The following is a 20,579-nucleotide window of genomic DNA, read 5'->3' as shown; positions in this document are numbered from 1 at the left end:
GTACTCAGAACACTCAAGATTTAGGGTCTAAATCAGGCGTCCTCAAACTTCTCAAACAGGGAGACAGTTCACTGTCCCTCAGACTGTTGGAGGGCTGGACTATAGTTTAAAAAAAAAAAACTATGAACAAATTCCTATGCACACTGTGCATATCTTAGTTTGATGTAAAAAAAAACAAAACAGGAACTAATACAATCACACCGCCTCATGTGGCCCACGGGCCGCAGTTTGAGGACCCCTGGTAGATCATGATTAGATAGATCCTAGTAACCCTGAGACCGAATTTTTTTGAAAAACTGATTAGTGAAAAGCTTCCTAATGTAGAACGGTTGCTTATATTTTAGAATTTCAATACATATTTGTTGTATAATCAAGTTATTACAGTTCAGATAAAAGGTCTAAAATGTTTCTGCCATCATGTAATACTTTGTATTTCAAACTGAACTAAGGAAGCTTCATAGATCAATCAGGTGTTCATTGAGCAGCTGTGGAGTTCCAGGGGTGGAGTGTAGAGGGGGGTTTGCAGTCCCCCCCGTGCTGCGGAGGGACCTATGGGAGTCACAGCCCTACAGGGACGTGACTTCCAGTGAGCTAGACCTTGACTAGTGGTTCTTCTTGGGTGTGATTTGAGCTATGCAAGTCATCTCAAAACTTGAGACTATCAGTGGTTGCCAGTGCTAAAGTAATAAAGCTTTTATCAAAGTAAAAGCCATTTCACATTACTATATCCTATGTTTGAAGGAGTAGACACTTGAAACATCCTTCGTAGTTCACATTTATGTACTTCCAGGTAAAATAGATTAAAATATTAATCCTTTCTCTTAAGCAAAATGATGACAAGCTTTGTGCATGTTTAAGGCAGTGTGCTGCAGGTATAGGCTCATCTCCATCTTGAGCAGTGGTTCTCAACTTTCCTAATGCCACAATTGTATTTTCATTGTTAAAAAGGGGTCACAGGATGGCGCCTGTGGCTCAAAGGAGGTGGCGGGTTCAAACCCAGCCCCAACCAAAAACTAAAAAAAAAAAAAGGGGGGGGGCGGCGCCTGTGGCTCAGTGAGTAGGGCGCCGGCCCCATATGCCGAGGGTGGCGGGTTCAAACCCAGCCCCGGCCAAACTGCAACAAAAAAAAAAAAATAGCCGGGCGTTGTGGCGGGCGCCTGTAGTCCCAGCTACTCGGGAGGCTGAGGCAAGAGAATCGCGTAAAGCCCAAGAGTTGGAGGTTGCTGTGAGCCGTGTGACGCCACGGCACTCTACCGAGGGCGGTACAGTGAGACTCTGTCTCTACAAAAAAAAAAAAAGGGGGGAGGGTTATGACCCACAGGTTGAGAACCACTGATCTAGAGTAATGTATGCCTCAAGTCACTGGTGTAGTCTGGTCTGCTCAGATATTTACCTTACGATTCATAACAGTAGCAAGAATCACAGTTATGAAGTAGCAGTGAAAACAATTTTATGGTTAGGGGTCACTACAACGTTTGGAACTGTATTAAAGGGTCGCCTGGATGGAGCAGACAGGAGACTACACCGGTGACCTGAGGTATAGGTAACTCTAGATCAGTGGTTCTCAACCTTCCTAATGCCATTACCCTTTAATACAGTTCCTCATGTTGTGGTGACCCCCAACCATAAAATTATTTTCATTGCTATAGCAGCACTGATAAACTCGAGCAATCTGTTAAGTAGATTGATTGCCTGCAGGTGTGACTGAAGCTTTGCCTGCTATAGCCTTGGGCCTGCTAATGATTTAGCCTCTCGTGGTTACCACCGGGCAGCAGGGAGGCCGTGAGGAGGCGTGTCTGGCCTTCTCTCCCTTGGCAACATAGCATCAGGGCTTTTCTGGAGCCCTCTGAGCCAAGAGGGGTCTCTTCAGTCCTCTGCTGGGGGGTTGGTGCTTAATATTCTAACTCACACCAGGAAGTTTAAGATCTAGGCACTAGTAGATTCAGGGTCCCAGTTGCAGGCCTGTTTGTCATGGATGGTGCCTGGCATGGTGGGAAGGTGGGACGAGCTCCCTTAGGCCTCTTAGGAGAGCACTAGTCTTTCTCCTAAGGGAAGAGCCTCATGGTCTGATCACCTCCCGGGGCCTCGCCTCTTGATACCATTTCCTTTAGGTGTCAGAATCTGAATATTTAGTGGGCCACATGAGGCGGTGTGATTGTATTTATTCCTGTTTTGTGTTTTTTCTTCAAAATAAGATGTGCAGTGTGCATAGGAATTTGTTCATAGTTTTTTTTTCAACTATAGTCTGGCCCTCCAGCGGTCTGAGGGACAGTGAACTGGCCCCCTGTTTAAAAAGTTTGAGGACCCCTGATTTAGACCATAGCAAATAGGATCCATTTGGCATCAGCTATAGATGGGATGCAGGATTTCCAGCTCATGTTGCTGTATCAGGCAAGAAGAGGGGAATGTACTCTGACCTTTCTATTCCTCCACCTTCCAATCGTCCGCTGATGAACTTCCCTTGGCTGGTTTCAACTTGGAAGCAGAGATTAAGGAAGACGGGTGATGCCGTCTGTGGAATCAACCCCCCAAGACACACAACACGGTGAGGAGAGGCAGACAGATCTGGGACTGGGGAACAGAAAATACCCAGCAGGTTTGCAAGTTTACAAGTTTCCGTGTTTCCATTGGGTCAAGTTTGTTATTCACGCTGTTTAAATGTTTTATATTTTTACTAATTTTCTTTGGCTTAGTCTGTCATTTACTGAGAGAAGTGTATAAAAATTTCTCAGTTTGTGGGCGGCGCCTGTGGCTCAGTGAGTAGGGCGCCGGCCCCATATGCCGAGGGTGGCGGGTTCAAACCCAGCCCCGGCCAAACTGCAACAAAAAAATAGCCGGGCGTTGTGGCGGGCGCCTGTAGTCCCAGCTGCTCGGGAGGCTGAGGCAAGAGAATCGTGTAATCCAAAGAGTTAGAGGTTACTGTGAGCCATGTGACGCCACGACACTCTACCCGAGGGTGGTACAGTGAGACTCTGTCTCTACAAAACAAAAAAAAAAATTAAAAAAAAAAAAAATTTCTCAGTTTGTAATTAGTTAATTTCTCTGTTTTATTCTTTCTTTTTTAGATTTGTCTCGTGTGTTTTATGTCTGCTATTATATTTCCATGGAGTAAATGATATTAATGGTGCCCATCTAATGTAGAATGGTGTCTAATAGTTCAGGCAAAGAAAAAGATCACATATTTTCATAGAAACACTGGAGGTTAAAACAGCATCACCTGATTTGACAATTGAAAGACATCAATGTTTGTTTCTTAAAATACCTCAAATATTATCTATACAAATCAATCTGTTTTGTTTTTAATGTATGCTTTTTATATTTGAGACTGTGTTATCAAGTGTAGAATTGTTATATTTTCCCCTTTGAATGGAACCTTTTATCATGATGTGTCAACTCTATGTCCAGTGACCTTTTTGCCTTTATGTCTGTTTTGTTTGATATTAATATAGGTAGCTGACTTTCTTTCAGTTTCTGTTTTTCTATTACATTCCTTACCATCCTTTACTTATTAATATTTCTCTGTATTCATCTTTTAGATATGTCTCTGCAACAGCATGTAGGTACATTTTCTTTCTTTTTATAATCCAGTATAGCCTTCTTTGTCTTTTAACTGAAGAGTTTAGTCCATTTATATCTGTTGTGATTTCTGATTTGCATTTATGTATACTATCTAATTATGTACTATTTATCTTGCCTTGTTTCCTTATATTTTGCAATTTTAAAAATTTTATTTGCTTATTTCTTTTTATTGTCACCAACTAATATCTTTGGACTTTTACATGTAGGAATTGTTGATGCCTCACTTAAAGGTGAGTTCTTTCACTGGGGATTTGTTTTTACTTCTACCCACTGCCTAAGGTTATTAACAACCTGGAAACCAAGTTAAGTTAAAAATCTCAGCTTGGGGTTTCTCAAACCATACAGTAAGGAGTGTGAATTCGGACTAAACATACAGGAAAGCTGGTTTGTGTTTCCAGATTTCCCACCCTCACTGAGTACCATGGTTGAGAAAGACACTTCCCTGGCTGTCCCTTCCTTGGTGGCAGATGTATTGCTTGTTTCCATTACATGGAAGTGAAGTTCCAGTTTTGTGAAAATAGATTGATGGACTTTCCAACTGAGGCAGGCTCTGAGCCAGAAGGCTCTAAGCAACATTCCTCAGGCTTTTTAAGCTGTGAGAAAGGTTGGGAAGCTCTGTCTTGGGTGACCCTCTCCCCATGCCTTTTTCCCCCTGTAGGCCCCATTCAGCCATCCAGGAAGAAGCCCCGGAACCCCAGCTTCCATCTAAAGTGAAGGATACTTCTGGTATTAAGGAAGATTTCTGTTTTTATTAAAATACTTACCTCTGGCTCGGTGCCTGTAGCTCAGTGGCTAGGGTACCAGCCACATACACCAGAACTGGTGGGTTCAAATGTAGCCCGGGCCCGCCAAACAACAACTACAACCAAAAAAGAAGAAAGAAATAGCGGGGCGTGTGGCAGGCGCCTGCAGTCCCAGCTACTTGGGAGGCTGAGGCAAGAGAATCACTTAAGCCCAAGAGTTGGAGTTTGCTGTGAGCTGTGATGCCACCACACTCTACCCAAGGGGTAAGACTCTTTGTCTCAAAAAAAAACTTACCTATGTGGGGTTTTATTAACCTCCTTCCATCTCAGCAATGAATTTTAAAAATATATTTTAACATATTAGTCAATTCAGTTTGAGGTTGTGCAGGGCCACCTCGCTGGATCTAGTCTTATCAACTCCCTCCTGCCTGTTAAACATTGAGTTCTTAGAGACCAGGGACCTCGATTGGTCATTTCTGTGTCCTCAGACCCAACAGAAATTATTTGAATGAATGCCAGGTGCAGTCATTTCAAGTTGAAGTAATTGGTTTGAAATTCTAAGTACAATCAAAGCAATTTCCTTTCTGAAAACTCTCAAGGTTGCAACTCAGCACCATGATGTGGATTAGAGAATTCCTTGGGAAGTTGGTTAACCTCATGAGTGAGTTGTTATAATCAAATTAACTGAGAAGCTGCCCAGTTGTACTTTAATTTGAATCACCTGGATTCACTCCACTAGGACAGAAGAGACATTTATGTTGTAGGTAAATTGCCCAATTAATGAATCAGACTGCAAAGGCTTAGAAAACTAGGTGTAAAAAATGTTTTCCCTTCTTCTGTTTTCCGATGATATTTAACATTTCATCCTTGGTACAGGCATTGCTGTCACCATTGCCTTGTCTCAGCTCCCTCGTAACTGAGCTCTCATCTCTTCAGGCTGCTTCTGTGGAGTGTGTACCCTTTGCACCAGGCTAGGTGTGGAGCTCTGTGCAGGTCTGTATGAAGACAGCCTGGCTTCAGTGTCTCCCAGTCACAGACTACAGTTACTGACTGCAGCACAGTCAAAATTAAACAGCAGTGGAGGTACATAGTGGGCACCACGCTAGCTCAAAGGAAAGGGTGAGCCAAGGTTTCACGGTGAAGAGACTCCTGGAGACCGGGGTGAGTGGTGGGTTTGTCTGGACAGCGTCTGGGCTGGTCTCCCCGGTGGGGAGTCGGGGGGGTGTCCCATGCTGCCTTGACAAGACTTCTCTGTGTTCATGCACGCCCAGGCTTTTTTCTTGACCACTCAGGAACTCTCAGTTTTCCTTGAGCACTTCCCAGGACTGTGTCCACTGATGCTTCTGTGGTGGCAGTGGCTTGGCCAGATGCACCGGCCTGGGTGAGTAGCAATCCCTTCCCAGACAATGCGAGGACTTGCTCGACCTACATGCTTCTGGCCTCAATGCTCTTCTTTCCTCCCTGGCTGCTGCTTCCTCCCTGTCTTTCTTAATATTCTATAGAATTTCAGTGTGTTCCTTGCTATAGCTCTCTTCCTATGACAGCTAAGTTGAAATTTAACATTTTAAGTATATGTAAATTCAAATTGTCCTTGTCTCTACTAAAAAACATTAATCAGTAAGATTTAACACAAACCAAGAGAAAACATAATCAAAATATCCCGTGTTTTTAAATTTCAGATTACTATGAGGGTAGAAATGATTAGGTTACATTGTTTGTGTTTGTTAGGTAAAGTTCAAGTTGTAGTTGAGCCCTTCTCCCAGAGAGTGTGCTGTCTACCCTCACATCGAGCCAGTTGGGTGAGAGCTTAGCCACCCCCCACTCTCTTCCTCCGTCCCTTTTCTCTCCTCCTTCCCCCTCAAAATGTCTAGTTTAAAGTGTCTCTAACTGTAAACGTATTTCCTTTCCCTCATGAGCTGTTGCTTCAGTTTTCATTTATCCATCCTCTTGTGTTTCTTGTATTAATTGAAAGGCAAGCCACATATATATTTTTCATTAATTCTTGCAGAATTTTACTAGGCACTAAAGTATGGTGTGAGCCCCCCACCCACGAGTCACTGAAAATTGTATATTGGCATGTCAGAAGAAAATACTAGAACTAATCCTTATAATTTATTTTTTTATCTTATCCTTTTAAAATTGCTATTTTGCATGTTTTATGATGTATGTTAGTATATTTCATGTGTATAATTATAGATAGACATGCTCATACCAGGGGCACATGCTCAGACATTACTCACGGATGGGATGCTGATTTATTCAGCAACATGTTTCTGGTTTAGGGAATATCTGTTCTGCCTAACATAGTCTTTTTTTTTTTTTTTTTTGAGACAGAATCTTACTATGTTACCCTCGGTAGAGGTCTGTGGTGTCACAGCTCACAGCGACCTTAAACTCCTGGGCTAAAGTGATTCTCTTGCCTCAGCCTCCCAAGTAGCTAGGACTACAGTCGTCTGCCACAGTGCCCAGCTTTTTTTCATTGCAGTTGTCGTCATTTAGCTGGCCTGGGCTGGGTTCGAACCCGCCACCCTCAGTGTATGTGGCTGGTGCTGTAACCACTATGCTACAGGTGCCAAACCGTAAACATAGTCTTCTCTTGCTAATTTTCTATTCAGTAGTAACAATTTTACTGTCTTTCTGAATTTGTTTTCTAATGCCAGGAATTTCTGAGATGCTGAGTAAAGGTGGAAGTTCCCTGGTGATGGTAGGGAAGATATTTTGAAAAAAGCATAAATTAGCAATTTTCCCTCAAATCACATCATGTGAGGTGGCTCCAAGTGACTTAGAACCCAAGAGTCTCTCCTGACTACCCGATCTTAGGGAAAAGCCTTTGTTTACTCTGCTAGTTATTTCTGCCTAATCAAGTACTCATTTAAAAATCTCACAAAAGCCTACACCATCATTTCATGGACGTAAAGGTTTTAAAATCCCACTTCTACTTAAACTTTGTTTATTTATTTATTTTATTTTTTGAGACAGAGTCTCACTATGTCACCCTCGTTAGAGTGCTGTGGTGTCACAGCTCACAGCAACCTCCCACTCTTCGGGTTACACAATTCTCTTGCCATAGCTTCCCAAGTAGCTGGGACTACAGTTGCCCAGCACAGCGCCCAGCTATTTTTGGTGTTGTAGTTATCATTGTTGTTTGGTAGGCCCAGGCCAGGTTTGAACCCGCCACCTCCAGTGTATGTGGCCGGCGCCCTTCCCACTGAGGTATGGGCACTGCCCCACTACTTCTACTTAAAAAAAAAAAAAACTGAACAGTTTGGCTGGGCATGGTGGCTCATACCTGTAATCCTTTCACTCTGGGAGGCTGAAACAAGTGGGTCACTTGAGCTGAGAAGTTTGAGACCAGCCTGAATAAGAGTGAGACCCCAGTGTTATTAAAAAAAATACAGAAAACTAGGTCGGTGTTGTGGGTGCCTGTATTCCCAGCTACTTGGGTGACTGAGGCAAGGGAATTGCTTGAGCCCAAGAGTTTGAAGTTGCTGTGAGCTAGGATGTCACAGCACTCTACCAAGGGCACAGAGTGAGACTCTGTCCCAAATTTAAAAAAAAAGCAGTTTGAACAATAAACTCCAGTTTGTTTTTCTTTGCCAATTCAGTGGGAAAAGCACAAGTTTTATTTCTCTATTATGTATATGTGGTCCAGAGTTCAGCATTCATCCCACAGCTGCCTGCTTATCCGACCATCGAACATCTCCTTCCCCACTTTGGTGAGCAGTTGCTTCCGTGCCAGCTATCTTTCAAAATTCCAAAGAGGGTTAATGAAACTCTCTTCACCACATTTTAAAATGTGCTCAACACAGGAACACCTGCTTACGGCCATGGAAGAGCCATCTTGGAATCTTAGCCCTTAAATAACTCAGTTGGCTATCATCTTGGTTCGAATTTTGTATTGAATTAAGAAAACTTAGCTCCTTGGTTCAGGTGCCTTTCTAACACGAGTCATTCCAAAGTGAGTTCCAAGTCTCATTTTTTTCAGGTGAGAAAGCAAGGCCACCCCAAGATGTGACGAACTCCATAGGTGGCTTTGACTATCCAGTTCCTCGTCTCCCACACCCCTTACCCCTTGCCTCGTCCCCACCCCTTGCAGGCACCCATGAGTGACCAGCACGGGCTCCAGCTTTCCCTGCCTGTGACTCTCTCTGCCTTCCACTTACCATTTGTGAGGTCCATGAAGTTGGTGCATTTTGTCAGTTAACTGACAGGTGTTTGTTTATGGCCCAAAGATGGGCCCTGTTTGTATCTGACCGAGTGGTTCTGACCCTGTTTGTATCTGACCGAGTGGTTCCGACAGTGGGCTCGGAGCCAGGAGGAGTTGAGGACAGTGGTTTTCGGAGGCAGTCGCCCTTCTGCAGAGAACTGCAGCATCGTGTCCGAACCCACCAATTGGATCCCTGCCAAAGACTTGGTGTTTTAATGGGAAAATGGGTTAAATGATGAATAACAGTACCTACCATGCTTAGTCTGATGAGTCATCTTGAAAACTAAAGGAGAAAGAAGTGAACAGACTGTAAGTTACAAGGTTTATCACCCTAAGTTGTTAGCATACTTAACGTTAGACTCTTCTCCCTGGCTAATTTTTTGGCAAATTCTGATGCCTGCATGGCGCTTGATCTCCGGCAGGTTTTTTTTTTGAGACAGAGCCTCAAGCTGTCACCCTGGGTAGAGTGCTTTGGCATCACAGCTCACAGCAACCTCCAATTTCTGGGCTCAAGCGATTGTCCTGCCTACACCTCCCAAGTAGCTGGGACCACAGGCGCCCACCACAATGCCTGGTTATTTTTTGGTTGCAGCCGTCATTGTTGTTTGGTGGGCCAAGGCTGGATTCGAACCCGCCAGCTCAGGTGTATGTGGCTGGCGCCTTAGCCACTGAGCCACCTCTGGCAGTTTTATGAGGCTGCCCAACCTCAGGGCTCTCAGATCCAACTGTCTCCTGGTACTCCCAGGTATCCTGAGCAGGGTACTCCCGAGTTCTTAGGTCTCCACACTGTCATTGCCCCAAACCTGCCCTCCCAAACCCTGGAAAAGCTGTTCATTCTCAATGTCTATTCTTTGTGGTCTTACTTTCAGATCTCTCACCCAAGCAGGAACTTAAGTGTAAAAGAAGAAGTCTTTTGTTGGGGTCCTGCCAAGAGAGCAGCTTCTGCTGAGAACTTTGGAAACTGGTGGTGATTGACTGAAGAAATACAGAGTTAGAAGCCACAGTAAGGAAAGACAAGAGACACAGCGTGGAATTGAAAGTGGGAGCTCAGGGATCCATTGCCCGTCGTAGGATTTTTTTTTTTTTTTTTTTACAGAGACAGAGCTTGAGCTACTCCCTTGGTCTCCCCTCCACTCCCCTCTACTGCTCCCTTCCCCCCCTTCCCTTCCCTTCCCTTGCTGTTGCCCTGGGTAGAATGCTGTGGCATCATAGCTCACAGCGACCTTGAACTCCTGGGCTCAAGTGATCCTTTTTTTTTTTTTTGTAGAGACAGAGTCTCACTGTACCGCCCTTGGGTAGAGTGCCGTGGCGTCACACGGCTCACAGCAACCTCTAACTCTTGGGCTTACGCGATTCTCTTGCCTCAGCCTCCTGAGCAGCTGGGACTACAGGCGCCCGCCACAACGCCCGGCTATTTTTTGTTGCAGTTTGGCCGGGGCTGGGTTTGAACCCACCACCCTCGGCATATGGGGCCGGCACCCTACTCACTGAGCCACAGGTGCCGCCCTCAAGTGATCCTCTTATCTTAGTTTTTCTGTTTTTAGTAGAGATGGGGTCTTACTTTTGCTCAGGCTGTGTTGAACTGGTGAGCTCAAGCAATCCACCCACCACAGCCTCCCAGAGTGCAAAAATTACAGATGTGAGCCACTGCCAGCTCATGGTTTTCTTTTTTTTTTTTTTGGTAGAGACAGAGTCTCACTGTACCGCCCTTGGGTAGAGTGCCGTGGCGTCACACAGCTCACAGCAACCTTTAACTCCTGGGCCTTCGCGATTCCCTTGCCTCAGCCTCCCGAGCAGCTGGGACTACAGGCGCCTGCCACAATACCCGGCTATTTTTTTGTTGCAGTTTGGCTGGGGCTGTGCTTGAACCCGCCACCCTCGGCATATGGGGCTGGAGCCCTCCTCACTGAGCCACAGGCGCCGCCCATGGTTTTCTTGTTATGTCTAGATGTGGGAATCGATAGAGATGTGTGTGTATGCGCACATGACCCAGCTCTGCCATGGAAGCAACGGTACCTCACAGCAGCAAGCACACCCTGTACCCAGATCTTGGATTCTAATATCATTTTCCACTGAAAGGAGCCAGTGCTTCTTGTAAAATGGCTAATTCCAGGCTGCTTGGAAAAATACAAATTGAACCTGGGACCTTTGTACCAGCAAGTAAGGAAATGCCAGTGATGACAGGGACATGTTGGAAAGAACACACACATATCTGAGCATTGGAATAAGTAGAGAGAGTAATAATAACCCACTGAATAAAATAAGAATCCATGAACCTTGAGACAAATAAAGGAATAATAAATACAGTAGAATGCTAGTCAATGAAAGTAGAAGAAATGGGATTCAAAAATTATCATTTGGAAGCCCAGGCATTGGAGGTTGCTGTGATCTGTGTGATGCCATGGCACTCTACCCAGGGCAATAAGGTGAAACTCTATCTCTACAAAAAAAAAAAAATTATTTGGCATTCAGGAAAGTAATAATTCAAACAGGAATCATCCTTGATGAGGAAGTGGATACATAGTATCAAAGTCTCTACTCACAAGAAACTACCTGTACAGCACAGAAATGTGGCAGACACCATCTTAACCAAATGATGAAAGTGAATGTTGGGCAGCTCCTGTGGCTCAGTGGGTAGGCGCCAGCCCCATATACCGAGGGTGGCAGGTTCAAACCCAGCCCCGGCGTTGTGGCGGGCGCCTGTAGTCCCTGCTACTCGGGAGGCTGAGGCAAGAGAATTGGCTAAGCCCAGGAGTTTGAGGTTTTGCTGTGAGCTGTGAGGCCATGGCACTCTACTGAGGGTGATAAAGTGAGACTCTTGTCTCTAAAAAAAAAAAAAAAAAGTGAATGCCACTAGCCATGAGACAAACTGCACCTGATAGGAGGCACTGGGGAGAGTACAGCATCACTTTTGTGCTTTTGTGGTATTCTTTTTTTTTCTATACATTATTATTGTTGTTGTTGTTGTTGGGGATTCATTGCGGGTACAAGAAACTAGGTTACACTGATTGCATTTGTTAGGTAAAGTCCCTCTTACAATCGTGTCTTGCCCCCAAAAGGTGTGGCACACACCAAGATCCCACCCTCTCCCTCCTTCCCTCTCTCTGCTCTTCCTTTCCCCACCCTCCCTCCTTCTTTCTCTCTCTGCTCTCCCCTTCCCCCAATTCCACTGTGTCCTTAATTGTCCTCATATCAAAATTGAGTACATAGGATTCATGCTTCTCCATCCTTGTGTTTTGTGGTATTCTTAACCTAAACTGCATAATTTGAGTATAATCATGAGAAAATAGCAGACAAATCCAAATTTAGAGACATTCTGCAAGGTGACTGGGCTCTACTCTCTAACAGTATCAAGGTCATTAGAGGGTAACAATGGTGGAAATGGTCCTGTCTGAAGGAGAACAAAAGGAAGTTGCACAGCAGCATGTGCTCCAGGCTGGATCCTCAGCCTCTCAAGGGACATTATTGGGATAATCTGTGTGATTGTAACGAGATCTGTGGGTCAGATGGGAATATTGCATCAATGTTAATTTCCAGATTTTGCTGGTTATGCTGTGGTTGTGCAGGAAAGAGAGTGACCTTATTTTTAGGAAATGCTAGTTATTTAGGAGTAATAGGACATCATGTATGCAACTTGCTCTCAGATGCTCCCAAAAATCAAATACAGATAGGTAAATAGATAGAAGGAAAGATAGGACAAATACAGTAAAACATTAACAATTGGGGGGTGAAGATGTGGGGTATTTGGGATTCTTTGTTCTACTTTACTGTTGCAACATTTCTGTTAGTTTGAAATCAATTCAAAATAAAAAAGATTTTCAAAAACATCAAATATGCTGTGAGCTGTGACCCCATGGCACTCTACTGAGGGTGACAGAGTGAGACTCTGTCTCTAAAAAAAAAAAACCATCAAATAAATAATGTCAAAACGTTAGAGATACATGGAGAAAGTGAAATAAACTGGAGTCTTAAGTTCACCCTTACCCATGTGAGGTAACAGAAGAGAAAGGAAAATAAGGACATAGGGAGGGGTGGAGCAAGACGGCAGACTAGAAACAGCTCCTTACCACTCGAGGTGAGACAGGAGAGAACTCCAGCCTCTGGCTGGGGGACCCACCAGGGACTCACTCCAGGAGCACAGCAAAGCAGGGGTGAACTACAGAAGCCAGTGAGGAGGTCTGGAGCTGAGGAAAACCAGCACAGAAGGCAAGTACTTGGGAATGGGCATGGGCTGGCTGGCCAGCCCGTCTGCAGAGGACTGGGGACAGGAAAGGGCTGTCCTGCAGTTTTGTGATTTTGGACTAAACTGCTCCCTGGAGATATCTTAGAAGGCTTAAATGAGTCAAACAGCGTCCAGTGGCTGGGATTAAATACTGGGTGGATTGAATCTCCCACTAGCTTGTCTACTAACTGAGCACCACCATTGTGGGAAGGCCATGTGAGAGGAATGGTCTGTAGGATTCTGTGCACGGCTGGTTCTGGCACACCTGCTGAGCTTGGGCAGCCATCCTTGGGGTGAGCTGAGTGCCCCCGTCCCAGGAAAAATCTCACTGTTTGACGTCCTTCCTAAGGAAGTTGGCAAGAGCTTGTGGAACCCAATTCCATGGGAACTGAATGCTGATGAAGTGACCAGGCCCTGATTGAGGGCAAACAAGTCAGGAAGATAGGACCCCATCTCCTATGGAAGGAAAAAGTGGCTTCCAGCCCTCAATTTTATACAGCAAAAACACCCTGAGTTCTCTGTCTCCTAACATTGCAGTGTCCCCAGTGTCTAGGCAGTATATTGCTCAATTATTTATTGATATATCTATATTAATATATTGATATATAGATATATGTATATCATTCATTTTTTCCTCAGTTTTTTCCCTTCTTTTTTGTTGTTGTGGTTATTGTTTTGAGGTTTTTTGTTTGGTTGGTTGTATTTTTAATTTTACTTTCTTTAATAGCAAGTATTCCTCCATTTTTGTTATGGTTTTTCAGCCCCTTTTATTCTTCCTTTTTTATTTCTCTCCTTGTTTTTCTCTTTTGGTAGAGATTTTTCTACTTTTCTCATCTTTCCCATGTAAATTTCTCAAAAATCAGTTAAGATATCCTAGTTTTTTCCTGTATCTTATATAATGGTATTCTTACTTTTTTTGTGTGTTTATTTATTTATTTATTGGAGATAGAGTCTCACTATGTTACCCTTAGTAGAGTGGCGTGGCATCCAGCTCACAGCAACCTCAAACTTTTGGGCTTAAGCAATTCTCTTGCCTCAGCCTCCTGACTAGCTGGGACTACAGGCGCCCACCACAATGCCCAGCTATTTTTCTGGTTGCACTTGTTTAGTTGGCCTGGGCCAGGTTCAAACCCGCCACTCTCGGTGTCTATGGCTGGTGCCGTAACCACTGTGCTACAAACGCCAAGCCTATTTTTAAATGTTTTATTTTTTTCTTTTCTCTGAGTGGTGCAGGTCACAGCATTGGTCTGACTGCAGGGTAACGGCACTGTTCTAGTACAAGGTCATGAGCTCACGGTCTAGGGTATCCTTCTAGCTTTGGCCTCTGGAAAGACGGTATTGTAGGTCCCCACTGTGATATATGGATTTTTTTTTTTCCATATTTGGCAGAGGTGGAGCCTTGCTTTTGCTCAGGTAGGTAAAAAGCTCCTGACTTCAAGGGATCTGCCTAACTTAGCTCCCGAAAGGCCTAGATTTGCAAGTGTGGCCATAGCACCCTGCCACACTTCTGTTGTTCTTGTTCTCTCTTTCTGTCTTTCTTCTCTCCTTCCCTTCAATTCTTTTCTTTTACCCTCCTTTTTTTTTTTATCTTTCTCTTTTTCTTTTCTTTCTCCCTTCTCACCCTTTACCCTTATCTTCCTTTTGATCTTATACCAAGAGGCCACTTCAATACCTAAGACCAGAAACAAGATAAAGTAAAGTGAAGGAGATAGAAGGAAAAAGTAGGGGAAGGAAGAGAACAAGAAGAAACCACACATGAAGAGGAACCAATAGAAAAATTCTGGTGGGCAGCGCCTGTGGCTCAGAAGGTAGGGCGCCGGCTCCATATACTGAGGGTGGCAGGTTAGAACCCGGCCCCGGCCAAACTGCAACAGAACAACAGCCGGGCGTTGTGGCGGGCACCTGTAGTCCCAGCTACTTGGGAGGCTGAAGCAAGAGAATCACCTAAGCCCAGGAGTTGGAGGTAACTGTGAGCTGTGATACCATAGCACTCTACTGTGGGTGATAAAGTGAGACTCTGTCTCTAAAAAAAAAGAAAAATTCTGGCAACATGAAAAACCAAAACAGATCAACCCACCAGACCATGAGATAGGTACCTCAGAGGATTCCACATGTAAAGAATTAATTAAAATGATAGAAAGGGAATTTAAAATATGGATGGCAAATACAATAAAGGGAATTGATGAGAAAGTGGAAAAACAACCAAAAACTGGATGAAAGATAAGAAGAAAATAGAATAATGGTGGAGCTCAATGAATTGAAAGAGTCAAGCAGGGAACTTAAAGGTGCAGTAGAAAGTATAAATAACAGATGAGACCATGGAGAAGAAAGGATCTCCGAGCTAGAGGGTAAAGCTCTTTTTTTTAGACAGAGTCTCATTTTGGCGCCCTTGGTAAAGTACTGTTGTGCCACAGCTCACAGCCAACCTCAAACTCTTGGGCTCAAGAAATCTTTTGCCTCAGCCTCCCAGGTTAGCTGGGACTACAGGTGCCTGCCACACTGCCTGGCTATTTTTTTTTTTTAAGAGATGAAGTCTATTGCTCAGGCTGGTCTCATGCTTGTGAGCTCAAGCAAACCACCTGGCTCAGCCTCCCAGAGGGCTAGTATTACAGGCATGAGCTACCATGCCCAGCAAGGATAAAGCTCTTCAGCTAACCCAGGTAGTTAAAGAGGCAGAAAAGAAGAGAGAGAAAGCAGAACACTCACTCATAGAATTACGGAGCTTCACAAAGTGTTCAAATATACAAATTATATATGACTCAGCGCCTGTAGCTGAAGCAGCTAAAGTATCAGCCACATACACCAGCCTGGGCCTGCCAAACAACAATGACAACTACATCCAAAAAATAGCTGGGTGTTGTGGTGTTGTGACGGGTGCCTGTAGTCCCAGCTACTTGGGAGGCTGAGGCAAGAGAATCGCTTAAGCCCAGGAGTTGGAGGTTGCTGTGAGTTGGATGTCACAGCACTCTACCCAGGGTGACAGTGTGAGGCTTTGTCTCAAAAAAAATATATATATATATAATATATATATATATATATACACACACATATATATGTACACACAAATTATGGTTATCCCTAAAAGGGAAGAAGAACATCCCAAAGGAATAGAAGCCCTAATGGAGAATATCATAAATGAAAATTTCTTAAGTTTCACTAAAGATTCCAAAACACTTCTTTTAGAGGGTTATTGAACCCTGGGTCATCTCTACACAAATAGAGCATCTCCAAGACACATTGTAATAAACCTATCCAAAGTCAAGACAAAAGAGAAAAATTTACATTCACCCAGGAATAAGTGCCAATTATCCTATAGAGGCAGATCCATCAGGGTGACAGTGGACTTTTTAGCTGAAACTTTCCAAGCCAGAAGAGAATGGTCATCTACCTTTAACCTTATTAAACAAAACAATTTTCAGCCTATAATTCTATATCCTGCTAAACTAAGCTTCAGAATCAATGGAGAAATCAAATCTTTTATTGAGATGCAAACATTGAGGAAATTCATCACAACAAGACTGGCTATACAGGAAATACTAAGTCCTGTTCTCCACACTGACCATCACAATGGACCACCAGCAAGGTAACACCCAGAAACTAAAGGACAAAACCTAGTTTCCACAATGGTACAAGGATAAAACTAAGCTACAGAATTTCACAAAGTAAGATGAATAGAACTACACCACACTTATCAATTCTCTCAACAAATGTCAATGGCTTGAATTTCCCACTGACAAGGCACAGGCTGGCTGATTGGATAAAAAAGCACAAGACATCCATGTGTTGTGTCCAGGAAATACACCTAAATTTGAAGGACAAAACAAGACTCAGGGTGAGGGTTGGATGATAATATTTCATGCAAATGCAAGTCAGAAGAAGAGAAGGGTCACAATCTTATTTTCAGATACAAATGGATTAAAGCAACTAAAATTAAGAAGGACAAAGATGGGTCATTTCATTGTAGTCAAGTGAACAATACAACAAAAGCACATTTCAGTTCTAAATATTTATGCACCCAGCTTACATGCTCCCAGATTTACGAAACAGACCTTGATTGGTCTGAGCAATATTATATCACATAACACCATAATGTCTTGGGACTTTAACACCCCTTCGGCAGAACTGGACAGATCCTCTAAACACAAACTAAACAAAGATACAAGAGACTTAAATGTGAGCCTAGAACAAATGGGCTTAATAGACATACAGAACACACCTTCCCAAAGCTAAGGAATGTATGTTCTTCATGTCAACTCATAGAACATACTCCAAAATAGATCATATCCTAGCATACAAATAAAACCTCAACAAAATTGAAAGAATTAAAATTATGTCTTCTTTTATCTTCTCAGACTATAAGACGATAAAGGTGGAATTCAACTCCAACAAAAATTTTCATCCGCACACAAAGGCATGGAAATTAAACAACTTTATGCTGAATGACAGTTGTGTCAAGGAAGAGGTAAAGGAAGAAATTGTTAAATTCCTTGAATGTAACAACAATGAAGCTACAGTTACCAAAACCTGTGCAATATTGCAAACGCAGTCCTAAAAGGGAAATTTAGCATATTAGATGCCTACATGAAAAAAACAGAAAGAGAGCACATCAACAATGTAATGAATCATCTTAAGGAAATAGAAAAGGGAAAGCAATATAATTCTAAACCTAGCAGAAGAAAAGAACCAAAATGAAATCAGAAATAAATGAAACTGAAAACAAAAGAATCATAAAGAAAATTAAAGAAAAAAAGTTAGTTCTTCATAAAGATAAAATTGATAAACCTTTGGCCAGATTAACTAGAAACAACAAAGTAAAATCTCTGATAACCTCAGTCAGAAATGAAAAAGGGAAATAACAGATATCACAGAGATAGATACAAGAGATTATCTCTGACTACTACAAAAAACTGTATCCCCAGAAATTTGACAATGTGGAGGAAATGGACCAATACCTGGGATCACACCATCTCCTTAGACCTAACCAAGAAGAAATAGATCTCTTGGGCATGCTGAAGCAGTAAGGAGTGGGTGGGGGCATGTGTGTTTTGCCTGCCTGGAGGGGAATAGCATGGTGGGGATGACTGGGGACTGAGCATTTCAGATTTGCTTGGTAAACCCGGTGTACCACCATGCTGGCGGCAAGGCTTGTGTGTCTCTGGACACTACCTCCCAGGGTTTTCCACCCAGCGTTCACCAAGGCCTCCCCTGTTGTGAAGAATTCCATCACAAAGAACCAGTGGCTCTTAACATCCAGCAGGGAATATGCCACTAAGACAAGAATTGGGGTCCAGCGTGGAAAACTGGCCAAGAACTCAAAGAGGCAGCATTGGAACCATCAGTGGAAAAAATATTTAAAATTGATCAAATGGGAAGATGGTTTGTTGCTGGAAGGGTAGCTGTTGGTCTTGGAGCATTATGCTACTATGGCTTGGGAATGTCTAATGAGATTGGAGCTATTGAAAAGGCTGTAATTTGGCCTCAGTAGGGATAGAATTCATTCTACCTGTATGTACTTAGCAGGAAGTATTGGTTTAACAGCTTCATCTGCAGTGGCAATAAGCAGAACTCCTGCTCTCATGAACTTCATGATGAGAGGCTCTTGGGTGACAATTGGTGCAACCTTTGCTGCCATGATTGGAGCTGGAATGCTGGTACGGTCAATATCATCTGACTGAGAGAGTCGGGGGTGGTGGGAGAAGGAGGCGGTGGCAAATCACTTATAAATGGCACCGAAGCAGGACCCGGAGGAGGAGGTTGAGCGAGTACTGTGCTTTCATGGGCCTCTTCTTTATGAAGCAAAGTGTGTAAAGGTTGCCATAAAGGACAAACAAGTGAAATACTTTATACATTACAGTGGTTGGAATAAAAATTGGGATGAATGGGTTCCAGAGAGCAGAGTACTCAAATATGTGGACACCAATCTGCAGAAACAGTGAGAACTTCAAAAAGCCAATCAGGAGCAGTCTGCAGAGGGGAAGATGAGAGGGGCCGCCCCAGGAAAGAAGACATCTGGTCTGCAACAGAGAAATGTTGAAGTGAAAACAGGAATAAGCAGAAAACACCTGGAAATGGAGATGGTGGCAGTACCAGTGAGAGACCTCAACCTCCGCGGAAGAAAAGGGCCCAGGTAGATCCTACTGTTGAAAATGAAGAAACATTCATGAACAGAGTGGTAGTTAAAGGGAAGATTGCTGAAGAGCTAAAACATTGGCTTGTTGATGACTGGGAGTTAATTACCAGGCAAAAACAGCTCTTACCTTCCCTGCTAAGAAGAATGTGGATTCCATTCTGGAGGATTATGCAAATTACCAGAAATCTCGTGGAAACACAGATAATAAGGAGTATGCTGTTAATGAAGTTGTGGCAGGGATAAAAGAATACTTCAATGTAATGCTGGGCACTCAGCTCCTGTACAAATCTGAGAGGCCGCAGTATGCTGAAATTCTTGCAGATCACCCTGATGCACCCAGGTCCCAAGTATATGGAGCACCACATCTATTGAGATTATTTGTATGAAATGGAGCAATGTTGGCCTATACACCTTTGAATAAGGAAAGCCTTGCTTTATTAGTGAACTATCTTCATGATTTCCTAAAGTATCTGGCAAAGAATTCTGCAACCTTGTTTAGTGCCAGCGATTACGAAGTGGCTCCTCCAGAGTACCATCGGAAAGCTGTGTGAGAGATGGTCTCACTCGTGTATGTTTGGATCTCTGTAAACACAGTTTTGTTCTTAGTCTTGTACAAATGATGTACTTTGAAGATGTTAGTGTATAACAGAATTGATGTTTGTTTTTTGTTTGATTTTAAACAGAGAAAATAAAAGGGGTTATAGCTCCTTTAAAAAAAAAAAAATATATATATATATATATATCATATGACCAAAGCCCAGGCCTAAAGCATCTTGCTTGGATGCTACATTCTGGTGTGATGAGTGCAATGGTGGCTCCTCTGACAATATTAGGAGGGCCTCTTCTCATCAGAGCCATGTGGTATATACAGCCAGCATTGTGGGAGGCCTCTCCATTGCGGCCATGCGTGTGCCCAGTGAGAAGTTTCTGAACATGGGAGCACCCTGGGAGTGAGCCTGAGTCTTGTCTTTGTGTCCTATCTGGGATCTATGTTTCTCCCACCTTCCAGAGTGGCTGGTGCCACTCTGTACTCAGTGGCAACGTATGGTGAATTAGTTCTTTTCAGCATGTTCCTCCTGTATGATACCCAGAAAATAATCAAGCGGGCAGAAAAAACACCAGCGTGTGGAGTTCAAAACTATGATCCTATCAATGCAATGCTGGCAATCTACACGGATACATTAAATATATTTATGCGAGTTGCAACTATGCTAGCTACTGGAGGCAACCGAAAGAAATGAAGTGACTCAACTTCTGGCTTCTCTCCTACATCAGATATCTTGCTTGTTTGATAGGACAGATATTCATTAAATAGTTTGTACAAGCAGCTTTTGTTGAAGTTTAGAAGATAAGAACATATCAACATGTTTTAAAATGGTCCAGTAATGTGATGCTTCAAGTCTACTTTTTCTTCTGGAAAATAAATTCAGTAGTTCTCATCCAAATAAGCACACATGTTTCTCATGTCTGAGTAATTTGAAAATGTTTAATGAATGTAAAAACTAAGGTTTGTGCTATGAGAATATAAGTATTTTGTCAATTTTTAAACTTACTAGGTTAAGTAAAAGTTAGCAAACCTGTGTTTGCCTGCATATTTTATTGGATGCAGAATTTTGTAAATGATGTCATAAGTGATGCAGAGGTTTGATAAAGGGACCACAGGGAAGTAAAAGGTCACCTGCACTCTATTTGTTGAAT

At 43.1% G+C, this 20,579-nt stretch overlaps 2 pseudogenes; both read left to right on the top strand.

Annotated features, from left to right (window-relative positions):
• Positions 1–17,835: 17,835 nt before the first annotated feature.
• Positions 17,836–20,231, top strand: LOC128566621 (growth hormone-inducible transmembrane protein-like; annotated as a pseudogene).
• Positions 18,513–19,432, top strand: LOC128566620 (mortality factor 4-like protein 1; annotated as a pseudogene).
• Positions 20,232–20,579: the final 348 nt, after the last annotated feature.

This window comes from Nycticebus coucang, chromosome 15 (genome assembly GCF_027406575.1).
Source record: "Nycticebus coucang isolate mNycCou1 chromosome 15, mNycCou1.pri, whole genome shotgun sequence".
Taxonomy (NCBI): Eukaryota; Metazoa; Chordata; class Mammalia; order Primates; family Lorisidae; genus Nycticebus; species Nycticebus coucang.
This window is presented reverse-complemented; position numbering and strand designations above follow the sequence as displayed.